The 19,364-nt window shown below is 48.1% G+C and overlaps 1 pseudogene; it reads right to left on the reverse strand.

Annotated features, from left to right (window-relative positions):
- LOC105560204 overlaps positions 1-19,364 on the reverse strand; it is a 226,659-nt pseudogene that overhangs the window by 21,659 nt on the left and 185,636 nt on the right.

The following is a 19,364-nucleotide window of genomic DNA, read 5'->3' on the forward strand; positions in this document are numbered from 1 at the left end:
CAATCATAGTATAACTATGCCCACTGTCCGTCGGTCCTTTGATCTTTTAATCGTCGTTTTGATTTCGCGCAATTATGTACGACGCGAATTTATACAAGAGCATTGAACGGTGGAATCGAAATGACACTATTTACGAGCCGGCCGAGTAGTAGGGCTCCGCGCTCGATCAGACGCCGCTTAATGCGAGGAAAGTAATTCTTTCTTCTCCGGCTTCCCTTCCGCTCCGCGTCATCTTAATATCGTGATATCTAAGTAAAGGAAATTCTTCGAGCAGCTGTCGCGCCCGTACCGCGACATTATTCTCGGAACCTCCCTAAGTGAGGATATTAATCGCTGAGAAGTTACGCCTGACCGAGTTCCTTCGGGATAAATGAAGAGGATAGTATGTCTGTTGAATGTAATCGCGTTTCATCGAACGCGCCCCGCCAATTTCCATTATTCTTATCTAATCGGATATTTATTCCCGGACATTCGAGCGCTCGCTGCTTATCGACAGGCGTTCGAGGCGCGTGCGTCAGACAACGGCGAAGGCTGGCATTACATTTGTCGTACGACACATTGTTTAAGTAACGCAAACAATTATTTGACGCCAGTACATGATTAACCAATGTAGAAAATTGCTAGACGACGCTCGGCTGGCAAATCCTAATTAAAGAAATTTATTGCGAAAAATATTACCTGAGCCAGGGTTTGAACCTGGACCCCCCTACACTCTAGGCGACACATTTTTTAAGTGTTTACGTCGTTCGGGGCTGCAGGATACAAAATTTCTAGATACTCGAGAACTTTTGCTATCCTGGAACCAATCAACATATGCGTGAGAAATTTGTCGCACGACAAATGTAACAGCAGCCTCAGACGGTAGAAACGTATCCAGACGCAGTAACTCGCCGTTATTTGAACTTGCATAATTCCGCACGGTCGATTTGTAAAAAAAAAATAATTCTGCAATCAAGGAAACTTTTTTTCCACAGCGTTTCCGCAATTACCTACCCCCGTCCTTACTTCGCAGCGGAGTAAGAAATTTATCTTCGCTCGGCAAACGACGAGTGTTTGGACACGCTTCAGTTTTGCGGAACGGGCGAAGAAAAACATCGGATCGGCCTTCGCGTTTTCTGGGCCGATTCTTCCCGGTGTGCTCCGGCGAGTAGTAAACACTTTAGCGTGTTCCCGCGGATATGTTCGGCAAACACGTTCCAATAAGCACTTTTATCTCAGCTTTTAACGATGAATCGTAACTCCCCGGGAGCGGCAGCGGGACGTGAATAAACCGGACCGGGCCCTCTCGTGTACATGTACACGAGCGATTAAAAGCGATACGTTACGTCGCGCGAACTCGCCCGCACGAATGCTTTAATGAGAGTACCCGGGGGTTGGACCTATATTGACATTCCGGTATACACACACACACACACAAACGTAGATCCACGCCCGGGAAAGTGATGCCGCACAGACGAAAGTGGAGTAACTCCCTTCCTCTTCCTCACTCTCTCTCTCTCTCTCTCTCTCTCTCTTGGCGCTCTCGTATCGTTTATTTACGTGAGCGCAGTAAGCGAAAGCTCGCGATTATCATATTACGCGCTTCTCTGATATAATTATTCCCCGTTCGCGCCGACTGCAAAGTTATCCTTCGCCGGCCGAAAGCGAACGCTTTCTTCCCCTCGCCTCGTGCAAAACGTAGACATTTTAATAATGCCCCTCGCAATTCGCGGAGCAAAGGAGAAAGAGCGAAGGAATCCGTCCGCGGCACCTCCCGCGATTTTTCTCCTCAGCTTTCCGCCCAACTATTTCGAATCGCCGCATTGTCTCGCGCTCCGCCGACTTGTCCCCTACGCGGACAGCAATGAATAGAACTTACCAATCCCGCGTTGCCTTCGCGACGAACTGCTTCTGGTTCTCCCTATCGATCGGCGTGGAATGGTGATAGCGATGATCATCAATGGAAACAACGGAATGGCAAACAAGGCGGGTCTCGTTTCGGTCGAGGATCGTGAGGTTGTAAGGCGACGCCAGGAGCCGGGAAGCCATTCGATCCAAAGCCACCCACGATTTACCGTCCACCACCCAGGACGGATACGCGCAGCGCTGCGGTGGCTTTTCTGTAACGTGAAAAGATGGCCGTGGAGAGAGAGGATCCCCTATTTGTCGCCGTGGTTCGCTTCGCGACGCAAATTTCGCATGTGTATTCATGATACCAGTATTCTTCTCAACAAGGAGATTGAATCGGAATTATTCGCGAGATCCGAAACGTTTGTTCCTTTTCGCCAACTTGCCCCTTTGTAAATTTCCTGTCGTCGTCGCCGTCGACGTCGTCAACTACGTTAAATTTAGATTAAAACTCGGAAGCGCGGAACACGCAAATTATGGCTTGGCAACGGGAAAAAATTGCACGCGCGATTAAAACAGCATCCCAACGAAAGTTTCGTCTCATTGGTATTCGCAATTATCGAAAATATTTTTAGTGTTTTTCGCGCCGCAGCTCGGGATTGCAAAGTTGATTATCGCCGCAACGTCAACAGTTTAATTTCTGTAATTTTCATCTCCACATTGCAAATTCGGACGACTGTTAAATTCAAATGTAATTACGTGTCAAGAAATAGCTGCGGCTTTATTCTTAGAGAGCGCTGTAACTCCGCTCCTAACGCAGTTATTTCAAACTCGAAATGCATAATATATACTGTAAGCTCGTTCCCGACTCTTTAAGTTCACGGGGTCCTCGAGCAGATAATCCAGCATAAGTAAACTTTGACCTCTCTTCTTCCTACGCCGTAAACTTCGTTTCCAACGGCATGCCGGCTGTTTCCTGCGCATTATCAGGTTCTTGCACGCTCCGTCAAAGAATTCCGTCGGAAAAAAAGGAAGACGGGGCGGCGGCAGAAAATAGAAATCGGGCCGGCACATTCGACCGGGTTCCTCGTACCGAACAATTCCGCGCTAATTACAGCGCACTTTTAACGACGTTATATTCGTAACTAGCGTAATTATACGCGAGCGACATACGTCATACGTGAACGTGATGTATATTAACCAACTCATTAGCCTCATTAACACACATACACATGCACGTTCACGCGCGTTGCATTACGACGCATAATTCACGCACGCATTGCACTGTCATTGCCATTGTCGCTGTAATGACTCGGAATTGTTCTCGCAATCGCCGATAAAATATTCGAGTCGCGTACCGCTCGTGAAAATATCTTTAAAAAATCGTAAAGATCGGATGGGTCGTAAATAATAATAGAATGTACGTTTTGGGGATACGAAGGCTATTAAAAATGCACGTGCGGTCTTATTTATTAATGCCTGGACCCGCGTTTTTATCATCATTTTTCTCATCCACACAAACCACCGAGTTCCAGGCAGCAGGTATGTACTATCCACCGCAGGCTTCTATAGAAGCTGCGTGAACCGCAGCCTAAAGGCTCGTCTACACGACAAGGTGTAAGGCACAGGCGCAAGAGGATTGTTCCCGATCGTAAGGTTCTGGCGCAGCAGCGCAAGCGAAATAAAATAATTTTATTTCCAACGCCTGCGCCGTTAAACTCATCGATGTAAAATAGAATAGACTGGAATCTGTATTTATACGCTCTGGGACAAGTCCCCTAAAGCGTTAGATGAGCTGCACATAAAAAATTACTTACGAGTGAGGAAGAACTTTTGTACAATGAACAATTTGAATATTGTACAAAGTATAATAAAAAAGGACACAGTCCCCTGACCAGCGACAATATAACGGACAGTGATGACTATCATTAGTGGTATACGAGAATAGAAAAGAGTAGCGCAAAAACAGTATGGCGAAAGAAAGGGGGGAAAAAAAAGACAAAATTCAAGGGGTCAAGATAATTGCACTCCCCCGACAGGAGTAAAAAAGGCGTAGAATTTGCGTTTGAAGTTCCCTATAGAGCCTGCAGCGTTACGTAACTCAAGCGGAAACTTGTTCCACGATTCGGCAGCGAAGCTGCAAAACGATGTGCGGGTGTAAATGAAGATTATGAAAATGTGAATCCTGGTAAAACTGGGATCCGTGAATAAGACTGTACGCAAGATGAAGTTACCGCGCGCCGGGGCCCACGTTGACGCAAATTATTTGCTATAAACGCGCGACAGCCCTGTCGCCGGCGAACAGTTATCCTGTCAATGGTCGATTGCTCACGGCCATCAATCACCGTGCACCGTGAATTAATGGACCGTTAAAAATGCACAGGCAACAAAGTATGCTGCGTGCATGCCGCATACTGCGACAGCGGGCCTGCGTGCAACTAAAAGCTAATCGATAATTCAATCGGGTGTATGCGTGCGCTGTAACGCTATAGGTCGCCGAAATTGCGCTGCTTATCGCATACGTCGCCGCGGATGATAAGAGAGAGGCATAACGATGGCGATAAAGAAACCGGGCGGGGATCCGCGTAATTGTTTCATTATGCGATCTACGTTCCCGCGATATAATTATTTTCTTATGCGAATTTTCTACATGGATACGTGGAAAGAATTGCGCACTGGTTTCCATCTAATTAAAATTCTTTCCTATCTTGCCGGGGGAAAATTTCCAAATTTACGACCGCTCTCGCGTGCGCACGTTACGCAATTTATAACAAATAATTTCGCGTTAATTATAATAAATTCCGGATGTCCGTTTTGCGCCAATTGAGAATAAAACTATAGTTCGGCGCGCTCGGTTCTCGACGGGGCGTTTGGCAAATACGAATTTTCCTTTTAATGCTTTATCGCGGCCTCGCGACGTAAGCGCGCTGTGTATAACAAAATGCGTATTAAAATGAGTCACGCCCGCGGCGAAATGGAAGAAGAAACGTATGCTTTGTTTAAAGTAAATTACGCCCGTCCTCTTATCTTCCTTTACAGTCAGACCGCATGTAATGCCATTGCATTACCTCGAAAAGATTGCAATTCCACAGTGCGTCGGCGGCGGCGGCGGCGGTTATTTGAAAACGGCAATCTAAAATGAAAATAGTATCCGCGGAAAACGTTGCGGGGGTCCACGGGGCGTCGGCATTAAATATGATTGTTCATACCGGGGCCAATGTTTAAATCGTCTCTCGTTGTACAAAGAAACTAGCTTCTGTAGTGCACCGGGATACGAGGGTAGAACTTTCCTACGAGGCAACACCACTCGCAATCAGATCAATTTCGTTTGAGAAAGGAGGACGAAACTTAACGGCACGCGAGCGCAAGGGGCACGGGGATATGCAAAAACGCTTGAAAAATCTAATATCCCTTTTACGATTCACTGCCGTTCCGATATTTCATAAATATCGTGTATGCGTTTTCCGCCCGCGCGATGATATTCCACGTTTTTCGCGTAACTGTATTTCTTCCGTCACCGCGCGCGTACCTGTTCTGGCTTTTCCACTCTCCTCTAACCACAATATTTCCCGAGAAGATCTTAATGCACGGTGGATTTTCGAAGCAACGTAAACCGCGCTTGGAAACTATAACGGTCTCTTCTTAGTGGAAGGATTAGGATTTTAGGGAGGATTTTACTCTCGGCCATTTCTTCGAATATATCTTGATCGAAGAGTTTACCCCCCCGGCATCATCGCGATTGCATACAATTCTTACGGACTGATTACAAGCGCGTGCGGGAAATGGTACAAGAAGGAGTAAGGAGGAGACGCGAATTTACATATCGGCCGGGTAGAATTTATCGCGCGTTGGCGAATAACGCTCTCTTCATCTATGGGCGGGCACTTCGGGGCGGGAAGCCCGGCGTAGCTCGAGATCCCGGGGCTAATCTGCCTCCTGGAAAGTTTAAATGGAAACGCGGTACCCGGGTAGGGGGTTAACGAAACATCCGCGACGCCGTGGTAAGGGCCGCCGTTGAAAAATTTTTAAGCTGCTTAACGCTCGAGTTGAATTTCCTCCGGCAGCCGCGGCCGCGATTCCGAAATATTAAGCGGCAGCTTTGTCATTCCTCGATAACACGTCTGTCGATCGCGAAGGGGCCGCGCGATGTGAAGGGAAGCAATAACGATATATTAATACAACGGGATAACAGTGAAACTGCGCGCCCGAGATTCGCGCTCGAATTGAAAAGTGCGCGCCGGGCGAAAATCGAGAGCCGGATAAACTGGCGACCCATTTGACAGGTTTACTCGCTAACGGGTCTCTCGCGCCGTGGCAGATCGTTCCTCTCGCGACGAATACCCGGCCATACCGATCGCCCCGGCGCGGCGTACATTGCGCCATTCGACCGACGATCAAACCGGAGCCCGCCCGTTCGCCGCCCCCAATATGGTTAACCGTGAATCCTGCGACAAGAGCGTCCCAAACCGGCAAGGCTACGTGTAGCTATGCGATACCGTGGAATACCCCAAGTACCTGGCGTTGACCACCGGACGGGACCGACGCTAGTATGCCGGACAAGAATCCGATCTGGTGTCCGCAGGCACTCTCATAGTTTACATGCTCTCGTTCTCCGGGATCCCCCCCCCGCACGTACGGCGGCTTCCGTATCGGGTCGAGGTATACGCGCCGATCCGCCACCACTGCCTCTCGTCGCTATCGATTAACAGCCCCTCGCGGAATTTCGATCGTTAATTCGATCGTACGCGTCGCGCGACGAGCGCCGAAGCGCAGCCAGTTCGAGCGATCCCTCTCCAGTCTTCCTTTCTTTTTTTCAGGCACGATCTTTACGAATTCAAATAGATTAAGGACGTTCATCGGCTGTAATCGTAGCCATAAGTTTTCACCCACACGGAAAGCAACGTGCAGCCGCCCAAGGTTGGAAAAGTTACTTTCTAAAAGTATCTAGTTACAGTTGTTTTTTTTTGCTAAAAATGTAACTAGTTGCAGTTACAAGTTACCAATTCTGAAAAGTAACGCGTTGCAGTCACAGTTGCTCAACAAGTGACGAATCGTTACTTTGCAGCTACTTTCCTGCAGTGAAAATAAAAATATCAAATCTCCATTTGAATTGTAAAAAGTGTCGATAAAGGCGTTTACGCGCAAATGCAAGGCCTAATGCGATCTGTGGAGGTTCCAAAAATATATAAGGTAGCTATTAATGCAACTATTAAATTAGTTACTGGGTATCGAAAAAATGTAACTGAGTTAAGTCACAGTTACAGACGGAGAGAAAGTAACGAAGTTAAGTTAGAGTTACCGAAAAAAACTGACTGTAGCTGTAACTTCGTTACAAGTAACGAGTTACTTCCCAACCCTGTGTAGCTGCCGTACCTAAAAACTGCACGTGGCAACAAAATTTCAGTTGTAAAATATGGACAGCTAATATTTAGTCGCGACAGCTAAATATTTGTTTACTGTGCCTATTGTATCAGGTGCGAAACGGCAAACCGTTTTCGCTGTGGTTTAGAAATTTATAGTTACGGCAGATCCTAATGCGAGATGGTAGATTTTCGACGCCCAAATTCAACGACAAATCCTTTTTCGCAACGATCGCGCGATCTAACGATCGATTTTCCGCTAAACACATTCCACTCCGAGGGCAATGAATCCACGGTGACGTCATGAATTCGGCAGAAACTCCGCTGTCTCGTATTAGGAGCCTGTCTCGTAATAGGGGACTGCCCTCTATTGTCGAAGGATTTTCGCAGATCCGTTAAAAAGAGAAACGAAAAGGGCACTCACTCTGTGTCATCTTGAACGTTCGGGCGGCCTCGCTGACGCTGATCAGCCCGTTGCAGGCGGCGTCCGAGCTCTGCGCGAGGTTCCACGTGTTGTTCGATGGATTTGTGTAAATAAAGCATCTGTAGCTCTCCTCGTCGCTTGTTTTACGATCGTTACGATCGCTGTGCAAACGCGCGACCATGTAATTTGTGCTGCCCTCCCTCCAATGAGCCAGACACTCCAATTCTACGTCTAGAAAAACAAACCGTTACAACTGCAAATTGGCATGTATCCAATAATAACCGTTGTCATTCTTTTTTCCTGCTTTTTTTTCCCCCCCCCATTTTTTACGCCGGGGGACACACGAGTGATCCCGGTCGACGTGTAACGCGGCCGTGGCGGCGCATACGTTTACGAGGCCTGTACAGAAGGCATAAACTGCAAGCGCGCGTTAAAGCCCCACCAGCCGGCGGGGAGATGCGCGCCGGTTTTCGCGAAGGTGCGTACGAAAGCGTACGAAAATTCAGTCATGATTCCCTCGGCCTACGCGACCCTATTAGTAACGGAGCCGTAAATACAGGTTTATCGCCGCCGTTGTGTCCCCGGATAAAGCTATCCGCCGAAGTTATAAACGGGGGCGAGGGGGGGACCGGGGAGTAAACGATATATGAATGTTCATGAAAACGCATTATACCGTGCGCGCCGTACGCGATCCGCGGACGTGCAGCGGCGCGGCGCCGTGTATTCATTTATCCGCGTGCCGCGTATCGAGATGGACGATCGGGCCACGGGCCGATGATAATTGCGCAAAATCGTTTGGACAAGCCCAGCAACAAATGGTAATTGACAAGGCCATTAATCATTCATTCCGAAGCCGCGAGCTTTATTGACCGTTACAGGCCTTGCGCGTCGTGTTAATTAATGTCAAAGCGGATGTTAACGTCACCGCGGAAACGCCGCCGACGTCATAATTCCTTTTTACGCGCCGAAACGCCGCGGCGACGTGACGAGCCGACGAGCCGGGACACACTTATTTCGCGCTGATAAATTCGATCGCGCGCCGATATCGCGCCCGCTCGGCTGGAATTCGCCGCCGACGTTTTTTTTTTTCCGCTCGCGATCGAGCTCGGGGAACCGCGGCCGCGCTTTATCGCGTTCCTTCCGAACAAATTCCTCGCTTTTGTCTTTGCGACAGAAGGCCGGCGAAAAATTCGAAAAATAAATTGAACGTCGAAATTTCGCGGGGAAAAAAGGCCGCGCGCGAGCGCGCGCGAGAAAGAGAGAGAGAGCTCGACGTACGATTAAGCTGTGAATTGGGGGCTGCACAATCGCGGCGTACTTGAAAATTTGCGACAACGTATTGAGGCACTCGGCGAGCGCTTTATAACTGTAGATTGCAACGAATTAATTATGGACCAATAACAAAATGTCACTAGGCAGTGATTGGACTCGCGCACGTTGTATAATTTATAATTGTTTAGGTATTCACTTGACAAATTATGAGCGTTTGTAAACAGGTATAACACAATTGCCGTGTAAATGGATATTGCACAATGAACGCTGGTATAACAATATTATTTTATACGCGGTATCTATTGTACGGCGCGCCCCATTCATCGCCCGGTATCAAAGAATCCCGTAGAAAACGGGAAACGCCGTAATCAAATTTGTATAATCGTTCGCATCGCGCTGGGAAGAATATAAAACAGGATACGCGTTATCTCCGAATCCCCCAGATTTCCCGGCGCACTCGCTGCCCAATTATGACTTCTCGTTTTAAACCCCGCGATCCGCAAATCACGATTACTCGTATCACAATTGTGTTCCCGCGGGGTATCAAGATATTTGAGCCGCGAGTACGAGCAGCGTCCCTAAAGGACCGTCTACATTGGAAGTAAGTAGTAAAGTGTAAGAAAACCATAACTTTTACTTATCAGTGCAAAAGCCAAAGCACAGGCAGAATTTTTTATAATATTTATAGCACTGGTCGAACCCTGCGCTCTAATTCGCCGAGAGTAAGAGAGCTCCAACTCATGGAAACAAAATATTTAGTTGTCGTAACGTTTAACTTCTTTTCGGCAACATACTTTTCGTTTTATACAACCAAATTACATGTTCAGTCGACAAAATGATTCAATCAAATTATTTCGTTTCATTCGACAAAATCGGTCTCTTACGCCAGGCTTAGGGTCAGTGCACGAAGCAACGTAACAGCTTACGACAAAGACGCAAGCGTAAACGTAGATAGCGCACAAGCTTTGGCGTAAGTGTAACGTCGTATGTAATTGGAGGTAAGTACGATACACCCGAAGCTTGCGCGCTGTCGTAAGCCACTACATTGCTTTGTGCTCTGACCCTTCATCTATTGCTTCATCTATTGCAGACGATCCTTCACGACGAGACAAAAGGAGGGGGGAAAAAAATGAAAGAAAAATGTCCGAGGATTAAATAAACCGTATTCGGCCGCGCGTCAAAGTTGACATTCGATTTATCTGCGTGTAAAATGAGGTCGTCACATGTCGGCGCGATATATAATGACACGGGGAGAATACTGACCCACGCTCTCGGACGAGTGAACGTTGGCGCACGCTTGGTAGCGCAGGAGCAGACGCGAGTCCTGCGTGCACGCTTCCGCCCGTGACCGCGGCGAATTGCACTCGCCCTCGCCCTGGCTGTACGTGAACTCCAAGGGACCCTTAATGGGACAGGGCAGCGGCGCGGCATTGGAGCGAAACAGAGAGACCAGAGTGGCATCGCTGGTCAACGTGCCGCATTGGGTCAGCAGACTTGGTTCCGGTGAATCGCTCGTGCAATAAGCTAATAACAACAGCGAAACGTAACGTTGCATCGTCGTCCCTTGTAAACGTTACGAGGCGAGGGTGACGAAACATATACCGAAGTTTATTCGAAATAAAATCCCGAACGAGATTCCCCAGGAGGAGAAAAGTCGCGCCGGGATAACGAAACAATGGGGGGAGAGGACGTAGATGGGAACGAATAGCGATTTTCGTCCCGTTCTGATAATTAAGTTTCTGTTAAGCTAACGGAAGCAATGAAAGAGAAACTAGGCGGGGGGAAAAAGAGAAGAATACAAAAGTAACGGCGTAATGTAAGATGATATTTTATCGGGCACAAAGAGGACGAAAGATTATAACGAGATTCAGTGAATCATAAGTTTTCACGACGTACTGAATTAAAAAGCTAAACATCCCTCAAAGAACGGAACGGAAATGTCATTGAAAATCTCGGTAATTAGCGATCGCCCGTGTCTTACTTTCTTTGTATTGCAGAACGTTGGTGTGCTGCGCGTGCATCACAATGCACCGGTAGCATCTGTACTTCCTGCAACAGAAACGGAGAGAATATACAGTCTCGAGGGTTATTTCATGTACACATAGTTTTTATCAATTTCGCCTGTTTATATTACGAATTGAAACCGATAGAAATAAAATCTGCGCTGTATCGCGCGCGCGTCATGGCTCCGCAATCTGCTATTTTATTAAACAAACCCGCCCGCTGAAAGCGCGCTTTGAAAGAAGCTCCGCTTTTCAATGAACATCGGGGAGGGGGAAAAAAATGTAAAAGGCAGATTTTTAAATAATTTTCATACACACGCGGGTGATTCATACGCGCGACTATACGCGTAATTTGGTCAAAGAGAAGAATTATTGTTGCGCAAAACCAACGGATCGTTTATCAAGCATTAAGATGAGATTTATACGACGTAATTGTTCGATTCCCCGCGCGCGTGTAACGAAAGGTCCGCTTGATAAAATTATAAAAAAAAAGCATACTTTATTCAACGCTCAATAATTCCGAGCGATTTGTTTCAAACGCAGGTATGCGGCGCGTTGCGCTTACGCTCGCTGTCGTTCCTCACCGCGGCGACTGTATTTACGTTGATTTCCGCCCTGGAAAAGGGTATAAACCATCGCGGGGCCGCCCTATTTGAATTCCGCGTAAATTTACAAACCAAATATCGAAGTAATTTCTGCTGCGCGGCGGCGGCGGCGGCGGCGGCGACGCTCGCGAATTTTGCGATCGCGCTCGTCGTCGCGGCGGGCGCGGCGATTTTCGCCGATTATCGCCCTTTTCAAAATGCACCGCTAAAGCGGATTAATATCGTTACAACCCCAGAGCCTGTGCCGGCGCGCACAGTAACAGATGCACCGGTTGCGGAGCGGCGATAGTAGCCGGAAACTATATCGGACTGACAGCCAGGAACAAAGGTAAACTTCGACTTAAGCCACCGAGGGGGGGGGGAGGGGGAGGAGAGGACAGGGAAGGGACCGGGAAAAGGGGTAGAACAGGAAACAGTGGAGAAGCTGCGAGAGAAGGTAAGTTGCGGACTCGAGCTAAGTAAGCAAGGTGCCAACTAGTAAGGACACAAGACAAGCTTCGAAAGTTTTAAGTAGCTATGCGATACTACTCGTTGGTCTCCACCCCCCCCCTCTCTCTCTCTCTCTCATTTATTCTAGCGACGTCATTATTGCACCGCGTTTGTCCTCTTGCTCACGCAGCCTCGTCCCTCGCGCGCGTGTTTCGATTTCTCTCACCTCGTGGGAGCTGTCGTCCGGCAACGACAGCGATCCATCGATAGAGGGAAATCGTTTTCGTAGCAAAGTTACCGCGGGAGTTGCCGGCAACTCTTAATGGGTTTTAAATCGTCGACGCAATCTCTCCATCGTCGCGGAAACGCATAAGCGGGTACCGCGCCAACTCCGCGCCGGCCGTGATCCGAAAGTTACGAAGTTTGTTTGCGCGCTTCGACGCGAGCTCGCGTCTCCGAAAACGGTTTCGGACCGCGCGATCCGTATTCCGCAATGCGGGAGCGAGACCGCAGCAGACAGCCCGGGTACGCAGCTGTTCGCAGTTAAACGCGGCCGCCTTTGTCCGAGGAGCGGAGAGCGCTTTTAGTCGGTAGAAATCGCCCCCGCCGCAATCGCTTTTCGAGCGATTTTTCTCGCGCGACGATCGCACGCCATCTCCGTTTCTCACAATTACTGATTTTGCCTCGCGGTGTTACACCCGCTTCGAAGTCGCGCGCGCAATTCGTCGCCGCTGCCTTCTCCGGAAACATTCAAACATGTCCGAGCGCGCGACTCCACGGGGTTTTCCCCCTTCGCCAAGTCAGGGCCTGAGCAGAATGGCCGTCTTGTACTCTCAAAACAATGTTTTTAATCTTTGTCTTAAAGTAACGCACGACAACTGTCTCGTGACTTAAGAATATAAGACAGCCATTCTGCCCATGCCCTCACTCTTGCCTCGGCGATCTTACCGTTGACACGGTAATAAAAATTTGATTTCAACGACTTTAAAAGTAAAGAGCTCGACTGTCCAATATTTGCGATCCTCGGCACTCGAAGCCACCCTGAAGCCACCCTGAAACCAACCCTCGTTGCCTAAAATAACAGCGATTAGATCGTGCGAATACGTTAGACAGAAAAAGAATTCCGACACGTGTACCACCTCGGTTTCCCCTCGTAATACGCCGCGTATAAATCACGACGTTAAAATAACGACGGCGCGGGTGTACTCGCGTGCTCGCCATAAACCGTCTTGATTCCTCCGCTCGATCGGTTCCACCCCGTTCGCTCCCCGGACGTATTTACTTAATCGTCATGCCAAATGGTTTATGTTAAGTCGAGTATTCGCATTTTAACGAGAGAGAGTCGCCCACCCCGTTAAAGCCGACCCTAGGCTCGACCCTCGACAATTCTGACGCTTCATCGCTCGATGAACTTCTCGCACTAATAATGCGAGACGAGGCGGGACGAGATGAGAGATCGTTTCTCGTTCTTCCCGTCATTCCTGCGCCGTCTCCCGCCGCGTACACCCGCGTATATCTGTATATAAACCTGCCATGATCTTCCCGTTACGCGTGAGTTATTAATGACGTGAATTATTAACACAAGAACTATCCCCGGGGAGTAAACAACAATTTTAAATGCGATATCGATCTCGCGCGCGGCGCGGCGGATCCGCGTATACGGGAATTTCGGCGAGGGATTAATAACCCGTCCGATTCCGTCGTTATCTCTCGCGCGCGCGCGCGACGACTATCTCAATATGTTAATTTGCCACGTCGATTTCTGCTCCCGCGCGCGCCGGACTTTTGTTTCTTTTGCGCAAACGTCCCCGCCGTCTCCGTCCGTAATCCACACGTCGAATCGCGTTCCGCGTTCGCGTTTTAATCCGATCGCGCGGCCCCGCGCGCCCCGGCGTCGAACATTTCAGAATGCAAATTCGTAATCTTCTGTTTTCACATGTTGACATCTTGCGTAAACATCCGGTACAGCGTAATCCACGTATTCCATTCAGCGTTCGCTCGTATCGGATTATCGCGAACCGCTGATATTACAGAGCGTGATAATAACCAGATTTTATTTCGTCATTTTGCGAGTAGCGGAAACGCGCGGGGGTGACGTTGCGGAAACGATCCCCCCGCCCCCCGCCCCGGCGCTGTGCGAACTTAGCGCGTAAATTTTTTCGAACGGAGAAGGGAGGACGTTTTTCGGGAAAAAAAGCGCTTCGAGCGCGATTTCGAACAAAAGGGACGGGGGCGAAGGGAAAGCGGCGTCATCCTAATGCATCATGATTACCCGAGAGACAGAGCGACGGTAAAAAACGAGGGCTCTTCCCCGTCGGAGGCGCAGTATCGAGATCCAAATTGCCGATCACGGGGCAACGATACTATTTGCATTGTCTAATAGCTGGATAGCGTGCGAAGGGCGCGCGCTACCCCTCAGTTTTACCCTTCCGTTCCCTCTCTCTTTCTCCGTCTCCGTCTCTATCTCTCTCCTTCGAGCAGCGTCTGACACGGTCTCGCTCGCCTAAACCCGTTTCCCGGAGCATGGTTTATTGATTTCTCTAGTGCGTAAATACGTGGCGCATGGCACTCCGCTAACGACGCCCACGAGAGAGCATTGCGAACGCGGGCGCGTACGACCGCGTCGCCGAAAGCAACGCTTTCATAAATTATCGTTCGGTCGCGTCGCGGCGAGGGGGCCGAGGGGGCGCGGTGAACTTTTTGGCCGCGCCGCTACGATCATTATCCGCAAATTGTCCGCAGAGGTTGAAAACCAGACCAGAAATCGGATCGTAAACGAGACCGCGAGGAGAATCTGCAAACAATTTTAAACTGCTCGGCGCGATTTCGAAAACCGGGGGGCGCCCGCGGTGTGTACGGCGGAATCGAACGCCATATCGAGAGCCCGTCTCGTCCCGCGCATCCCGCAATTTTACAAATTGCGTAAACGCGTAAGAGGACCGGTCCTCGACCCGGGCGCGATTTACATATCCCTCGTTCCAGCAATTAGATATTACAGTCCTGTCGGTTACGTAAATATACGCGGCAGCGACTCGTGAGATTAAATTGGCTCGCCTTAATTTTACATAATTAAGTACATCGTGTCGCGTGTGTTCAATATTCATCACCTCGCAAAACAGAGGAAAATTAGTAACACAAAGATAACAGCGGCGCCGAGTAGGAAACGTTGTAGACCGGCGCAAGTGCGTAAATACCGGGGGAGATTCTTCCGCGGTAAGGTGTTACACAAAGCGGCGAGAATGAACCGCCCGCGAAACAAAAGCAATCTGTCCATACATTATCACCCCGCGGTATCTGCAATGAGATCTTTTAAATGGGTCACACGCCGCGGCGTTAACCGGGTACCGTGTAATTTTCGCGCGATACATTATCTAGCGGTTATATTATCTGCCGTCCTCTTGCGCCGATAATTTTCACCGTCGCGTGCGCGCCACCCGCGATGACTATGGTTCGATGAACGCAATTAAATCTGCTAGAAACATAATTCAATCACATTTACTTGCGTTACGATTCAACTCCGCGCGCCGTCCCTTTTATATAAATTCAATTTTCGAAAAGTGGCGCGCGTTAATTTACGACTGCAAAGCCGCTTACCTCCTCGGCGTGCCTAGTCCGTTAGATCGATACTCATCAATAAGTGTGCCTTTTCAATTTATTAACGGGCGCAAACTGACGCGCTCGCGCGGCTTTAGCGTCGGCGAGCATCGCTAAATATAACGCGAGGCTGCGCTTAAACAAATCTTACGCGTGCGCTCGTATTTCTGCCAGATCCAACGAGCGCGGCGCTCGCGCGCGAGAACAACGTTGTTTTGAACAATCACGGGTGTACGCAAATTTATTGTGGAGGGCGGATTACGAACATCGACGGGGTGACCCGGTTTGCGCTACCCGCGGCGTCACATAAATGCCTATATACACACGTACACACGCTCGCCGTTCGGGGGGCAGGGGGGGGAGAACTAAAGCCTGTGAGCTTAAACTTAGGTGCCAACCAATCACGGCCGCCGAACTGACATAAAGCCAAGGCTTTGAGCTCGAATTAAATTTTAAGCGAGAACGTAGCCCGCAGCGTCACGCATCGCGACGGGTTATCTGCGCTGATAACGCGAGACGGCGCAACGTCGCGGGAATAAATGCATGGCGCTATCAAAGAAAACTTCCGCGGAGCGGGGCACATCCCCGCGCAGGTCTTTCGTTAATATTAAACGAGCGTGTCGTAATAAGGATTTTTTTTCATCCAATAAATATCAATAATACACCCACAGAAAAGTTTCCGGGTCCAATGCTATTACACTTGAATGTGTCGTCTTTTGTGTAATATCGCGGTGCCAACTTCGCGCGTGGTAAGATGGAGGGAAAATTTATTCTAAACGCAAGAGTACATAAACTTACATTCACACGAGCTACTCTTGTCTCAATATATTAAGTCAATCTTTTTCAATTCGACAGAGGAGAATAAGAATTATTGATTTCATTTTGATATTGTCTTATTTTTCAATCATATTTATTATAGAGAAAGGAATACTTCAATCTTAAATGAAAAATTCTAAAATCTAGAATAATATGATAGTATGTGCCGTCTTTTGTCTAATATGGTGCCAACTTCGCGCGTTCTAAGATGGAGGGAAAATTTATTCTAAACGCAAGAATATATAAAGTTCCTCTTGTCTCAATATAGTATATATTGAGTCAATCTGTTTTAATTCGACAGAGAATAAGAATTATTGATTTTATTTTGATATTGTCTTATTTTTATACTAAGTGAGGTTGTGAGAAATATAAATGCGACAAGAATAATTTTTGTCTCGGTAACAGAAATCCTTTCCGAGGGTGTACGAACGCGGTAACTGCATCGTTTTCATTCATTTTCGTCATATAATTTGGTGCGAACCACTATTCTGCGTCCTGCAGAGACTGTGCATCTCTTAATATAAATATTGATAACAGGATCGCGAAATGAGAGAGCGTTTATCGTAATGGCGATCGATACAATTCTACGAGGCGTTTTAAAGCTCGGACTTCCCTCATTGCGATTGGAGCGTGAACTTGCGCGAAGAAATAATGAAGTAACAAAATCGCGAATCTGCGACTTGCACGGTGACTTCGTCGCGCCGTTTCCTGCCGAGAAAAGTGGAAACTTTTTCACGGGAGCTTACGACATTACGACTAGAAAGTTTCGGTGTCTACGAGGAGTTCTCAGACAGGGTACGTGAATCACGTAGATCAAAGGCGTACAATACGGGATACTCTCGATGTGCCGCGGAGAAACGCTTTTCGAAATTGATGCGCTTACTCTCTGCGAAAAAGCGAATCTATTCTGATTTTTCTACCGTAACGATTTCGAAAGTTCACGCGTTGAAATGCAAACGCGTACGTAAATCCCAGAATTTTACCCACTATTCAAAACGTTCAACTGATAAAATTCTGGAACTACGATACCGATTCAAAACTGAGCGAACGCGAACAATACAGCTAATAAAATATTATTTTGTCGCGGTACTCGCGGAAGTATTTAAATATGCGCGCTGTAAATTCAGTGAAAATTAAGTGCGCTACGAATACAATTGCGAGCCATCTCGTATCGCGGGCGCTTTTGAGAATTTTCTAAAACCGCCATTTGGTAAAAGAAAGGCAGGGTTGATCCAGTAATATTTTAATCATTATGACGCGGGATTTGTTTAGGAAAGGGTAGCAGAGACACGTGCGGTTTTTGTGTAAACGTACCTGAATTCGAAATCACGCGCACGTTAAGCTCGCGAGAGCTTAGTGACAAAACAAATTCGCGCTCTCAGTCCTGTATATTATCTAGCGTGTTTGCTAAAACGTGAATTTATTCATGTTCCGGACGAGATTAAAAAAGGAGTTTCCCCGCGCTTTCTTGTTTCCGCCGTAAATTATGCAATTGTGTACCTCGTCGTTTCCGCGTCTGCGAGACGGAATTTTTTGACGCAGGAAGGAACTATAACTTTTTTAAGCAGGTATAAACGATTACGCGAGCAATACATTTCTGCGCGCACCACGACCGCCATTCATTAAACGCGGCCGGACAAACGGCCGCGCTTCGTGTATAAATGCCCCCGCGTTTTTCGCTAAAACATAAATTTTCCGCGCGTATAGGCTCGCGCTCTCTCATCGGGCAAATAAAAGCCCGCCGAACATAAAGAACGGCCGTTCCTCGCTGGCTCCACTGGCCGACATTCTCATCCTCGTGTAATATAATTTAGCAACGAATATTTTCAGAAGGGAAGAGAAACAGCAAAGGGCATTAACAGGTACACGCGTTTCCACTCGTACACGTGTCACGCGAATTTATCACAGTTTCCGTAGAATCACTTCTATAAATTTCCTAGAGTCCTAAGTAAAAGGACTCCAGTATCGACACGTCCGCCGATGCATTTTTCTCAATTCTTCCTTTTCACGCGGCAGAATGGACTGTCAAAATAATCAACGTAAAAAAAAACTCGATATTATCAACGTCTATCGACTCCCACGCCGTTTAAGGGGATACTGGAGTGATCCTGCACTTTTCGCACCTTCTGCTCCTAGAACTGTCAATTCGTGAAAACATTTGTGTAATATACAAATTATGTGGCTTTTGTGTGCAGACCGACAGTGTCCCACTATTCAGTTTAAGTGAAAGAACAGCATGGTATCATTGAAATTAAGTTTAGGAGCTTAACACGATTATTCGAGTGAATAGATTTTTTGTTAGGCTTCTAAATTTAGTTTCAATGATACCATGCTGTTCTCTGATTCAGTCCGAATAGTGGAACACTGTCGGTCTGCACACAAAAGCCACATAATTTGTATATTACACAAATGTTTTCACGAATTGACAATTCTAGGGGCAAAAGATGCCAAAAGTGCACAATCGCTCCAGCGTCCCCTTAAATTTATTCTCCACTCGCTTTTCGGGCGGTCCCGGGCGCGATACATGGCGACAGAAAACGTAGACGCTGCGATTATACCGCCGATGGGATTGGATCGGCTAAATGGGTTCGCGTAATATGTGGTAAAGGCGGGGTTAAAAAGTCATTCGAGCCACGGGCAGTTCTAATTTCTCTCGACGCAGAGTCAACAGGAGGAGCAGGACGAGCGCCGGGGCGCGGGATACGTTCGGTGCACCCGTGAAAATACACGGCGACACGTAGTCTGGGTCGGCCGTCTGGGTTGACCGGATCCCCGGCGACCTCGTTCGGCAAGATATCACTGAATCATGAGTGCCAGGCTCGAATCGAACATTGTTACGCGCGTTCCTCGCGGTATCCGGTGTATGTACCCGGCTCGCACTCTGCTTCACAGTCCGCAGGACAAAATAGAACGGCCGGAAAAAAGCACAGTGGCAGGTGAGCGAGATGGAGAAGGGAGAGAGAGAGAGAGAGAGAGAGAGAGAGAGAGAGAGAGGAGAGAGAGAGAGAGAGAGAGAGAGAGAGAGGAGGAGGAG

Source organism: Vollenhovia emeryi, unplaced genomic scaffold, assembly GCF_000949405.1.
Source record: "Vollenhovia emeryi isolate VEMERY1.0 unplaced genomic scaffold, V.emery_V1.0 DF939237.1, whole genome shotgun sequence".
NCBI lineage: Eukaryota > Metazoa > Arthropoda > Insecta > Hymenoptera > Formicidae > Vollenhovia > Vollenhovia emeryi.